The 13,625-nt window shown below is 33.1% G+C and overlaps 1 protein-coding gene and 1 long non-coding RNA gene across 4 annotated transcripts in view; both read left to right on the forward strand.

The window, feature by feature from the left end:
- LOC661872 (uncharacterized) overlaps positions 1–13,625 on the forward strand; it is a 71,140-nt gene that overhangs the window by 17,985 nt on the left and 39,530 nt on the right. The window lies entirely within an intron of this gene.
- LOC135265888 (uncharacterized) lies at positions 383–7,036 on the forward strand. Of its 3 annotated transcripts, none has more exons than XR_010333748.1 (6): positions 383–663; positions 729–1,920; positions 1,977–2,712; positions 2,768–2,926; positions 2,983–3,462; positions 3,515–7,036. It is a non-coding gene; the product is annotated as an uncharacterized LOC135265888 (long non-coding RNA). The 3 variants fall into 3 exon arrangements; XR_010333749.1 differs by having other exon boundaries at positions 481–663; positions 729–2,712; positions 3,515–3,730; positions 6,867–7,036; XR_010333747.1 differs by having other exon boundaries at positions 729–2,712.

The following is a 13,625-nucleotide window of genomic DNA, read 5'->3' on the forward strand; positions in this document are numbered from 1 at the left end:
TTGATTTAGTAAGTAAACAAATATACCAAAAGATGGAAGGAGTAATAGCTGCTTTAACGGATTTAAATAATAATGTTCATAAAGCAGATGCTATATGGATGGATAAATTTAATCAGTTAAACTTAACCATGAATGTTAAGTACAAAATACTTGATGAAAAAATTGATAATATAATTGCTACAATTCCTCACACGATTGAATCAGAATTGCATAACAAACATTTAAGTATAAATTATGAAATCGATAACAAGTGGAAAAAATTTATGAATAATTCAAATGAGATAACCAGACGAATAAAAAAACTTGAAGAACGCTTTGAAGGAATCGATAGTATTAAGATAAAACCAGAAACCATTTCCAAACGTTCTAAAGCAGGTGATACAGATCAACTTGAAAATGTACCTATATCAAAGAAAAGGAAAGTAACAGATTCATATGAAAATAGTGAAAGATAGAACCCATGCCTCATAATAAAAACAAGTGTCCTCCAGGTCAAATGTCAGATCGTCATGGAAATTGTAGAGAAGTGTACCGTAAATAAGCAATGGTTCGACTAAAGCAAGTTAGTGATGTAAAGCAAAAATTGGTAAACGAGATATTTAAACCTGCACGCAGGAATTTTAAACGAAGACGTACTATAATTAAAGGATTGGATGATTTATGGCAAGTAGATTTAGCAGAAATGCAAAATTTATCTTATCATAATAATGGATTTAAATATATTTTAGTCGTAATCGACTGTTTTTCTAAATTTTTATGGACCAGACCACTGAAATCGAAATCAGCTAATGAGGTTAGCAGAGCTATGGAATCAATACTGAAGAATGAAAAAGAACGAATACCAAAGAATTTACAGTCAGATCAAGGAAAGGAATTTTATAATACCACTTTTCAGGATTTGATGAGACGTTATAATATTAATCACTATAGTACGTACAGCGTTAAAAAAGCAGCAATTGCTGAACGAGTTATACGTACTTTAAAATCCAAAATTTATCGATATTTTACGTTATTTGCGACACATAAATGGATAAATAAATTGCAAGAGATAACCAAAAATTATAATACTACAATACATCGAACAACAGGAAGGAAACCCACAGAGATAAACGCTTCGAATCAAGGAGACATAACAGCATATGATCATCTAAAGATTGTTGATAAAAACAGAAAAAAATTTAAAGTCGGAGATTTCGTAAGAATTAGCAAAGAAAAGATGTTATTTGAAAAAGGATATACACCCAATTGGTCAACGGAAATTTTTAAAATCAGTAAGATTAATCTAACCAATCCTGTAACATTTCTGCTAGAAGATAAAGAAGGTCAACCAATCAAAGGAGCTTTTTATATTTGGGAATTATCAAAAACTCAATATCCTGACGTCTATTTAGTTGAGAAAGTGATTCGACGTAAAGGAACTAAATTATTTGTGAAATGGTTAGGTTTACCAGATAATCAGAATAGTTGGATTGAAATGAAAGATATTACCTAATAAATAAGAAATATATATACGATATAATTATTTAACGTCTAATTTAGTTCCATTTAAGATGGCAACGAGTGTAGAACCTGTTATAAAAAAAGTGCTGCATTTTGAAAAAACCATAAGCGATATTCGATTACTAATGAAACTGGAACTACTGAAATTAGGACCGTGCCAGTTGATGGATATATTTCATAAATTACCGGAAACATATCAACAAGATCATGATATAAAGCTGAATCTACCATGTTTACAACATTATTATAACAGTTTTGACGAAGATCAGTTTGATGGTCCTCCTTCATCAATAAATAATTGTGTTTCGTGTATTTTAGATGATACAGGAAGCCAACAACAACAACAACAACAACAACAACAACAACAACAACCCACTGCGTTTCAAGTGTAATGCCTCTTTTGAACTCATCACTCATCTTGTTTGTTACTCTTATACAAAATGTGTTGTACGTGCAAAAACCGTTAGATGTTGTAGATATGTACATCGTCTTCACTAGTGAAAGTCCTAACAACACAAGATGGTCTCCTCTCTGGAAAAGTTTATTTTTCAACGATGTTGATTACCAATGGAAGAAGATGAATCTGGGTTATTTGAGCAATACTGCAATAGAAATATTTAAATATGAAAATGTTTCTATAGCAAACTCTGTAATATATTTTAAATTAAGACTAGTTTTTACCAATAGTAATTATATTGATACTGACTGGAAGAGACTTATACTTAATGATCATGATGTAGTTTCAATAAAAAATTGTTTTAATCATGTTCCTACCTTTTTAGCAATGTTTGGAATTGTTTGTACATGTTGGATCGTTTTTATGATGTTCATAGCGTTAGGTTTGGCTTAAAAACTGCAATTAAAAATTTATTTAGGTGTATGACTTTGTTAGTTTAAGTATGTAGTTTGTTTTATGTCTAATAAAAAATAATATTCATTCTGATTATTTTTGTTATCATATTTCCTGTCTAACGTTTTTTTCCTTAAAAACGTTAAATTTTTATCAGTTATATTTTGAATTTTTTGAATTTTTACGTAAGGAACCACAATATCCGGTTGCAAAGTTTATGGAATATAAAATCATATCGCATCAATGATTAATTCATTTCTACTTCGACTGTCCGTGTATGAAAGTAATCATGTTCAAGTGCTCTCAATGCGATAACAAGTTTACTCGCAAAGATGCTTTAACACGTCATGTAAAAAAACATAGTAAGTAAATACATTTTACGTTATAGAAATTGTTTTAATTAAGAGCATTTTTAAGGTGATAAATTATCTAAACTCACTTGCACCGGATGTAAAACGTCATTTACGAGATTTGATAACTATAGGCGTCATATTACAAATTCATCATTGTGTTCAATGGATTCGGATGATATGACTCCTAAAAAAGCCCGCCTGACAACTAGAACACCTTTACAAGGTATTTTTGTAAATATTCTTTATATTATTATTATTATAACTTGTTTTTGTTTTTAGAAGTTACTACTAACGCTCCATCATGTTCATTTCATCAATTTTGTGAAATATGCAATAGTCACTACAGAGGATCCAGATTAAACCATTTACGTTCTTTAAAACATAAAAGTGTCATCTCCGCCAAAATTAATGATGATGATGATTTCGTTGAAGAATATCAAGTTGCCTTCAAATCAAGAATTACCTCATACCGATTGAAAAATTCACAACTAGATGACTTGGAAGTGTGCAATTTTTTTGAAAGAAATCAAGATAAACTTATCACTTTAATAACTAGAAAACTGAGAGAATTTAACCAACTTAAAATTAATTTCGAACTTTTTGCTAAATATATTTTACCTTCTAAAGACATTATCGAAATCAAATCATTCAACACTAAAAATATCATCATTTCAATATCGACAAATATTAAGGTAGAACTGGAAGAAATATGTGGCGTCATAAAAAACAAAATGAGTGAATTCTTGGAAAAAGATAGTGGTAAGTAATATCAATTTTATTTATAAACATATTATTGTATTAAATTTTTTAGGTTGGATTTTAATGGAAATTTTGTTTTTGGAACTTAATATCAACAAATTCAATCCACTACGTGCATCAACATATATACCATTACCGAAGGACATAGCGAAGCGGAGAGCGGTTATCAATATTCATAATGATGATAATGAATGTTTCAAATGGTCTGTTTTGGCACACCTTCATTCAACTGAAGTAAATGTTAATCGACATCGAGTTGATGCTTATCGTGAGTTTGAAGAGGAATTAGATTTTACAGATATTTCATTTCCGGTTAAATTAACTGATATTTTTAAATTTGAAGCACTTAATAATATTAGTGTAAATGTCTATGGAACAGAGCAGCGTTTTGATCATGAAAAAGGTAAATGGGTATCAGATATTATAGGTCCCTTTTATTTAACTTCTAAGAAACGAGACATTCATGTAAATTTATTACTTATCGTAGACGATGAAAGAATGATCAAACATTACTGTCTGATAAGCAACATTTCTCGATTAATAAGTTCACAACTTTCCAAACATAATCATGCTAAATTTATATGTAACGGTTGTCTATTATTTTTTTCGAGTGAACAAAAATTAGTTAAACATCGTAAGTATGCTTGTAATGAAGTTGTCACTACATTACCAACTTCTGATCTGATTATAAATAAATTTGGTAAAGAAGTGCCTGGTAATGAATTAACATTTCAAAATTTTGATAAATCTCTTAAAGTTCCTTTTGTATTTTATTTCGATTTTGAATCTATTTTAAAACCTTTACGCAATGATAATTCAGCCGATAATATCCGTACAATTGTTACACATTTACATGAACCATATAGTTTCGGATATTACATAAAATGTGCATATAATGATAATTTATCAATTTATCGGACTTATCGAGGAAAAGATGCTCCTAAAATTTTTGTGAAATGGTTGCAAGATGATGTAAATAGACTTTATCACGATCACCTCAAACATATCGTACCACTTGAAATGACTCCGTTAGATGAATTGGTTTTTCAAATATCTACCCATTGTCATTTATGTAAAGAACCTTTCAAAACAGATTACGGAAGTCTAAATTGTGATAGAGTTCGTAATCATTGTCACTTAACAGGTGAATTTTTAGGACCTGCACATTCTATTTGTAATTTAAATTATAAGATTCCAAAATATATCCCTGTTTTTTGTCATAATTTAACTAATTATGATAGTCATTTATTTATTAAAGCTTTAGCAACAGAAAAGACCATCATTAATTGCATTGCTCAAACTAAAGAAAAGTATATTACATTTTCAAAAAAAATTTTAGTTGATAAGGTCATGAACACGACTACAAATACAGTTGACAATATTTTTATAACGCTTAGATTCGTAGATTCGTTCCGTTTCCTTTCTTTTTCATTAGATAAATTATCTCAGACTTTAACTTCTAATGAATGTCTAACCATTCGGAAACACTTTCCGGACGATAACCAATTTAATTTGATAAGACAAAAAGGTGTTTTTCCATATTCATATTTGGATTGTTTTAATAAGTTAGATGATACCAGTTTACCATTGATTCAACAATTTTATGATAATCTTAATAAAACTGATATCAGTGAACATGATTATGAGCGAGCACAGGAAGTCTGGAATCTATTTGATTGCAAAACGTTAGGTGATTATTCCGACATTTATTTAAAGTCTGATGTTTTGTTACTAACAGACATTTTTGAAAATTTCAGAAAGGTTTGTCTCAAAATTTATGAACTAGATCCAGCTCATTACTTAACAGCACCTTCATTAGGCTGGGATGCTATGTTAAAAATGACTGGAATTAAATTCGAATTGTTAACTGATATAGACATGGTACATTTCTTTCGAAAATCTATTAGAGGAGGACTTTGTCAATGTTCAAAACGTAAAGCAGTAGCAAATAATAAGTTTTTATCAAATCATGATCCTTCTAAACCAACTTCTTTTATAATGTACCTTGATGCAACCAACTTGTATGGAGCAGCAATGTCTGAATATTTACCTTATAGCGGTTTTCGATGGGAAGATCCTAATGAATTCAATGATAACCTAATTCTCAATTTGACAGATAACGCTGATGTAGGTTATATATTCGAAGTTGATTTAGAATATCCTTCTGAATTACATAATCTTCACAACGATTTACCATTTTGTCCTGAAAAATTTATTCCTCCCTCTAGTAAAACTGAGAAACTTTGCGCAACCTTGAACAATAAAGTACACTATGTTTTACATTATCGAAATTTAAGACAAGCTATACAAGGTGGTTTAAAATTAATTAATATTCACCGTGTTTTAAGTTTTAATCAATCACCATGGTTGAAAACATATATTGATTTAAATACAGAAATGCGTAACAAATCAAAAAACGCGTTAGAAAAAGATGTATTTAAATTAATGAATAATTCAGTTTTTGGTAAAACCATGGAATCAATTGATAAAAGAGTAAACGTGAAATTGGTAACATCATGGAATAATATAGGTAGAAAACCAGGTGCTGAAAGTTTAATTGCACGACCAAATTTTAAAAATTCATCTATCTTTACACCAAATTTTGTAGCTATTCAATTAGAGAACGAAAAAGTTTTCTACAATAAACCTCTGTATGTAGGTTTTACTATTCTAGATATCAGTAAAACTATTATGTATGATTTTTATTATAATTTCATAAAACTTAAATACGGTAACAATGCAACGCTTTTGTATACCGATACTGATAGTTTAGTAATTGAAATTTTTTGTGAAAATATTTATGATGATATTAAATCTAATATAGAGCGTTTTGATACTTCAAATTATAAAGCAGAAAATATTCATGGAATACCTGTATCGTCTTCTGTCATCGGGAAGATGAAAGATGAATATAAAGGACGTGTAATATCAGAATTTTTAGGAACAGGTGCTAAAGCATATTGTGTGGATGTTGAAGGTGAATTATCTAAAAAAGCTAAGGGTATTAAACACAATGTAATTACAAGTGAATTACATAAAATTGACTACCAAAACGCAGTTACTGTTCCAAACACTGAAATTATTAAAGAAATGAATATCTTTCGTTCGAAGCTTCATAACATTTACACAGAATTAAAGAAAAAAATTGCTTTATCTTTCAAAGATGATAAACGTTACATCTTAAACAATTCTGAAGGTAGAACATTATCTTGGGGTCATAAAAATATTCTTCCTCAAACTCAGGAATAATATTTAATTTGTATTGTAGTTATTGTATTATAATGTTTATGTATTATAATATGTATGTATGTATGTACTTATATTTAGATGTAATAAACAATTAAAGTAATTTATTGTTTTTATTATTATCCATTAACCAAATAGCTTATGTGAATTTGTTTCAGGTTTCCAAAATAGACAGCACTATCCACTCTACCTACCTGAGGTTCGACTCCCCATGGAAGGAACAACAACAACAACAACTTTTTTTGCATTATATTTTAAACAAATAACAAAATAAACTTGGTGCGCAACAGACAAGTTAGGCAAACAACATTACAAAAATAAAAAACTACATATACTAGGTTTTTTTTCCTTATCGATAAAATAATGACTTTCCTTTATTAGTTATTAGTGACAAGCGCGATGATTTTCTGATATTTTGCTTAACTCAATACAGCATGTATTGTATATATACTTCATGTATTCACAATTGCACATTTCAAAAATCATATATTCAAAATTTCACAACCCCAAAAACCAAAAATTTCACAACCCCAAAAAGCTACTACTACTACTACTACTACTACTTGTTTTCTTGGTTGCATATTCGCAAACGGGCGGGGGGTGTGTTTAAAAAAAAAAATGGAGGCCAGCGCCATCTTTGATTGACGGCTGCGCTGACGGCAGCGCCATCTAGCGAAAAGTTTGCAGACCGTGGCGCCATCTAACGTGAGAATTTAGGCGGAATTTGTGACGACATCGGCGCTACCAACATTACACCCAATATTAATTTTTAAATAAATTAAAATTTTGGCGCCATTTTTTTTAACAAACAAACATGGCCGACTAATTTCAAATATTAATTTTGAAATAATTTAAATTTGGCGCCAATTTACCATTAAACAAAAATGACCGCCGCCGACTTTCAAACTTCCAAGATGGCGACGATTATTATTATTATTATTATTATTATACTACATAAATATATTTGCATCATCACAAATGGCGTCAGTCGGCCGCAGGCCGGCTGACCAGCTGGTCGCAGGCCAGCGAGCTGCGATTACGCGCTTGCGTCTGCGGCTGACTGACACAATTTTCACACATGCGCAGTAGAGGGAGGTGGAGGTGGTTTTTGAACCGGCTATCTCTATCTACTGATATTACTATTAGATAATTGAAAGAATTTCTAGGTCAGGATCTAAATCAGGTACAATCTACTAGGACGTGGAAGAGATTTATTACCGACTATTATTATTGAAAAGTAGAAACGTTTATGCACAGTTACTGATTATTTCATTATTCTAATAACAACATACGATCGCGGTTTGTGGAACAATCATTAATTAAATGTTCCTGTTAAGGTATTTTTTTAAGCATGGAACGATATAGCTTGTAATACATACAGGAAACTTAACTAACGCAAATTACAAACGAGGCAACATTTCTTAAAATCGAGCTACTTAGGTCCATTGTTGACTGTTATTACATGCTGATGTGAAAGTAACGTATTCAGAAATAATCAGATCTTAAGGAAACTGAACGTTTTGTACAGTGAGATTGTCGAACAAATTGTTATGATCTGTATATTTCAATAAATTCAAAACAGTGTGCAATAACACACCAATTAGCATTCTAGCTGCAGTGCATTTGCTATTCAACAATTGACATTTCCGACAGATGCTTTTAAACAAATTCAGGCACTTCATTTTAGATGCATAAAGCATTTTGTTTCGTGATTGTATTGTGTTATGAATTTTTCAACATTTGGCGACCAAAAACACTACGTAAAACGTATTTGGAGATGTCGCCAAAGCAAACCACAAAATCAAGTCGAAAATTACATAATTTTTGTCTTTTTATTATTAAGGACGTTTCTAAACTTTTAATAAACACCATTTTTTAATTGAACTTTTGCGTTTACGTTTTCAAATCAAAAACGTTAATTCTTTGCTGTGATTTGCTTGTTATGCGGCAAATTTTGATGTTTTCGTAGTAAAGCGGGTGAAACTGATGATTGTGGTATTTCTGAAATTTGCAAGGTTGTGGAATTAAGGACATCCGCCAGCGTGGCCTTAGCCTTAATGAGCCAGAAACAGATAAATTTTACACCAGTTGATTTCCTGAGCAATGAATTAATTTAGTTCGTGAACGCATTCTTAATTATACAGTGTGCGAATCCGTTCTATCCCGATTCCCCAATTACTTCATAGTGTGTTGTAACATCACCTTGTGTATCTTTTACCCAAACTTTCGCTTTCTGCGTGACACGAGCATGTCACTGCTTAATTGTAAATCTCATTTTATTCGGAATTCCATCGCAGGGGCGAATTTTTAATAAATGTGAAAATCGATAAATTCCTCATCATTACCTCCCGCCGTTGAAATTTTATCGTACAGAGGACACGCATCCTTAATTCGGGCGCTGGGGCTTAGGGGGCCGAATTTATCTTTGATAAACTGCTCCATCGTGTGTGAGTTGACCCCACATGGACCCCAGGGTACAAATCCAAATATCGAACTGTTGATTTCTCGTGCCTACCTACTTCGAAGATAGTAGGTAGGGTGGTCTCCATGGCAACTTCTGAGAGGGTGAAATATACTGCACAATCTTGGGAAGTCGAGTTTCCGTCGGCATTTTCCATATATTAACTGCTAATTGACGTTAATTGTATTGTAACTCGTTTAAAGTGCATACGCTGTGTTGGCAGTTACATGTATGCCTTGTCAAAGCTGGTATCACTGTCGGTGACAGCCTCTGTTTTCAAGTGGGACGGAGATTATCTCTGCTAATTTCACAATTGGACAGGAAAAGACGAGATTTCTTTTGTCTGTCGTAGGCTTTATTTTAGAGTTGAGAAATTTGAGGAGGACGTAATGACTACGAGGATATTAGTCTTATTTGCCTTATTTTAAAAATGTACTCGACAAACCTCATTTGTTTCAAAGTGGGACAAGATAAAGTACTTACTGCTGTAATTTGTTTCCGTAAAGTGTGTTTTCTGGGAGTAAGGGATTTATAAACAGCATTTTATCTTCATGAAATCTTTATGAAATTTTACCACATTGCTCCGCGGTATCGGGGATTATTCTAATTGTACTCCTAACTGAAATCCACGTTCGAACTTTACCAAACACAAACAAAATTATATTTTCATAAAGCAATTGTTTTAGCTTTTCTCGGCTATTAATTTAAGCTAACATTTTATTTTTGTAATTAGCTACTGTATAAAGCGCTCACAGGCGCTGCTTTACATAAAATTCGTATTAACTTCACCACTTAGTAATTGTGTGCTCATAATTATAAACCAAATCACACAATTATATTTCGAATTCTTTCTGCTCCTGTTGAATTATTGGAGTATCTCGGGGGAAGGCATGTGCTCGTACTTCATTATTTTTACTAAAAACAGCACAAGGACTAACGCCGTTGCGACTGTAATTAAAAGTTAAATTAAAGACGTTTTTTATGCAACGAAATTTCTTTTTGGTGGATCACAAGTCGGCTCTTAAATAATTAAAAACCGGAGTGAAATATTCCCGAATACATCAGTGCTTCGGCTGAATTTGCAAAAACTTGTCTTTAATAAAACACACTGTATTTTTATTTAACGTGCATGTTAAAAGCTCTTTCTCCAAATTTGGTAGTTCCGATCGGTATGAAATTTTCAGATTTTTTAATGGAGATAAAGCTGTGAAAAAGCTTGGAGAATGATGCTATACAAATGAGCGCATGGAGATGCGTCCCGCGTTCTCAGGTGGCTCATTAATCATGGTAAAACTTAACCTTTACTTTTAAGCCGTTCCTTTTCACCATCTTTTATCTTCCCTTAAGGCAGTTCATCTTTCAGCTGAAGCGTGAACTGGCGAACAAAACATAGCGGGCGTCCATTATTCCCAACGACCTCAGCACACCCTCTCATGGCTTCGATCAATGCATATTTTATGCTGACAAGTTGCAATCAGTTTCGCACTTTCATGGATAAACTTGATTGATCTTTTCCCATTTCGCAACTTATGAAGAAAAATTGCTCTAATTAAGAAATTATTTGCGTCGGGAGCTGGGATTGTTTGACAGGGAGGAATTAATTGCGAAACCGCAGCGATCGGTAAAGCGAAATCGAGACGATCACGATGTTTACTTTTAATTAGCAATTAGGTGAAGAATAATACGAGGATTGGGAGATGTTCGTGGTAAATGTGGCATATGTGAGATTTTGTGCCGAGGTCACAAAACAACCTTAATGTGTTGGAGAACATAGGGGAGTTTCAAGAAGGAAAATGGGCTAATTTGCCGCAAATATGACAGTGTGTTGTCACATGCACCGTCTCTAGGTGGTGTATATGAAAATTCAATTTAATGTCTCACTAGAATAGTTCTCAAGATTTCCTCAGGGAATCTGTCAATCAATGTTTCAAATCTGTGCTCGTCTGCCTTTATAAAGCCGGAACGTCCTCCAGTGTGTTGTGAAAGAAAACGAAATAACAATATAAGAAATACATTACTGCTAGATCGGACAAATGGAGTACGTTATGTAGGGGAGGTTTTAATTTTTTGGATCGTTTTGGTGATCACAAGACGTATAATTACAGTCGCAACCACCGATTTCCTTTCTTGGCAAGGGTGAGTTTTATTCGCCCCAACTAATAATAGAGCGCACACTTGCCGAGCGTTTCATTTTTATAACCACAAGGAGTCATGAAAGGAAATTGTTGCGTATTTCAGGCACTTTGCAGTTCTGTTTGGTAGTCCTATTAAAAATAATTGATTGGAGTGCCACCGAGGCGGTTTCATTTCCGGCTTTAAAGACGCCACTTTTGATTCTCATTACACACAACTCCCTACGGTAATTGGCCTGAATTTTGGAGTGACATGACCCGAAATAATTTCCGAGATAACTGAGTTAACTTAAAAGTGGGTACAGTAGAATTAGAATTAACGTCCACTTAGAGTGTTTATATTAACATTCTTAAGCTGAAGGTTGGATTCGCTGTGATGATTAATTGCAGCAACGGTGCTTTAAACTTGATGGCTTTGTAAGAAAGTAGTCATTTTGTTCGTAGGTACATGTAAGTGGGAAAATGATTTATTGCGCTTTTTCCTCGAAAAACCTGGAATCGTTCATTCGACTCCTTCAACAAAATTAAACTGCTGGAGTTAATTTATTTAATTTCATTGTGTTGTTTGAGTTCACTTGAATTGTTGGACGTGTGCAGCAAGTCCATTAAAGGCCTCAACATCATAAATTCAGTATCGGATTGAACGCAGCAAAAACCTGGTTCCGCTCGTGTTATTATTACATAAGGGCTGCGCCTAGAGCATTTGGCGGAGGCGATACCAAGCTAATAAAATTTTATTGCAATAATAACTTTAAATGTAAAATTATTTGCTCGATCGCGGACTACCCTTGCAAATATCGCGCACACAACATCATCCTGTTTGTGGCTCACTATTATATGCGGCCATAAATCCATTAAGTTTGAGCAAAAGTTGTTGCTTTCTCACTTTTTGGAATTGGCCAAACTGACAAACTTCCAGGGGTGCAATCACTTTTCGTTATAGCACGCAATCTTGTGCGCTTTTACAATGCTCTCAGCCCGCAGTGTGATTATATTGCTGCTTAATTAATTTTCTCAATTAGGTAATGCATTTAAGCCTGGCCCCAATTTAAAGGTTTCATTACATAAAGGTGGACAATAATTACGGTAATTGTGCTTTTCAAAAATATACGATGGTGCAAATGTATGTTGCACACTCGGCATTCGAATAATTTTTACAAACCACAAGCTCGTCAGTCAAATTCATTAAAACTCTAAACATTCCGTCTCTTTGTTGCAAATTCATGACTCAAACATGGGCGCCGACTTTTTAAATTTTCAGTGGGTGCTTAAACAATAGTAGAACAACATAAGGGAGATATCGTGATAGCCAGCGGTTTGATAATAAAAAATGTGTTTTGATTTTTAACACAAATTACTTTACAAGTCCTTCGTTATCATATAATTTTTGTCTCGGGTGCGTCTCAAATTTATTAAATTCTTGGCGTGACAGCACCTGTTTAAGAAGATCAATGATTGTTAAGTAGCAGCGTCATCTTACATTGAAACATGATATGAAAGCAACAAAAATGAGGTAATAAGTTGGTAACGAATTTTGCTAAAAAGCAATTTCGGGGAATTTTTAAAATCGCGTATGAATAACAAGCAATTTTTGTGGATGTCTGGATTAAATCACATGTCGCATTGAGCGAATTCATTTCAATTGGAGTCGCTAGACTTGATTACAAACAGCTTGTCCCTCTTCTGATTGCGGTGTTTCGCTCTTACTTGAAAGTGTCATCGCCACGTGTCGCTCAAAAACTAATTAGCTTTAGACGCGAGGGGATTCTGCAAAAACCTATTTCTATTTATGGGGGGAAAGCGCTTCATATTGGACTCGAAATGCATTTATCATAATTATTAATCGTAGTTTGGGCAAAGTTTGGAAACGAATCAATACGCCGAAGTCAAAATCTATTATCTCATGAAGAAGAAATAAGCAGGGAATGTTTAATTTAGTTCATTATTGAAATTCCCACCGTTATAAATAATATTTAGGAATGACATGCGATCACGCAACCCCAAAAACGTATTCAATTGAGAGCAACGCTCGTATTTCTTTTTTCTGGGCTGTTTGTTGTGCGATTTTGTAATATATTTAAGAGACTTTGCTCTTTGCCAAGGCGGCATTCTCCTGTCAACAGTTATTGATTGTGTGATATTGACTTTGCTCTTTTCCCCTCTTGCAGTACAGGAAGGAAGTGATGATTTGCTCAGCCGTTTCTTTCATAATTTTTGCTCCATCCGAGCGTAACACCAAATCTGAACCGATCGAGCTGTTACTGTACAACTAATAGCAATGTATTGACCCTTCTGCGGTTGCAAGAAGAACGTAATTGAAAATG

This window comes from Tribolium castaneum, chromosome 4, assembly GCF_031307605.1.
Source record: "Tribolium castaneum strain GA2 chromosome 4, icTriCast1.1, whole genome shotgun sequence".
NCBI lineage: Eukaryota > Metazoa > Arthropoda > Insecta > Coleoptera > Tenebrionidae > Tribolium > Tribolium castaneum.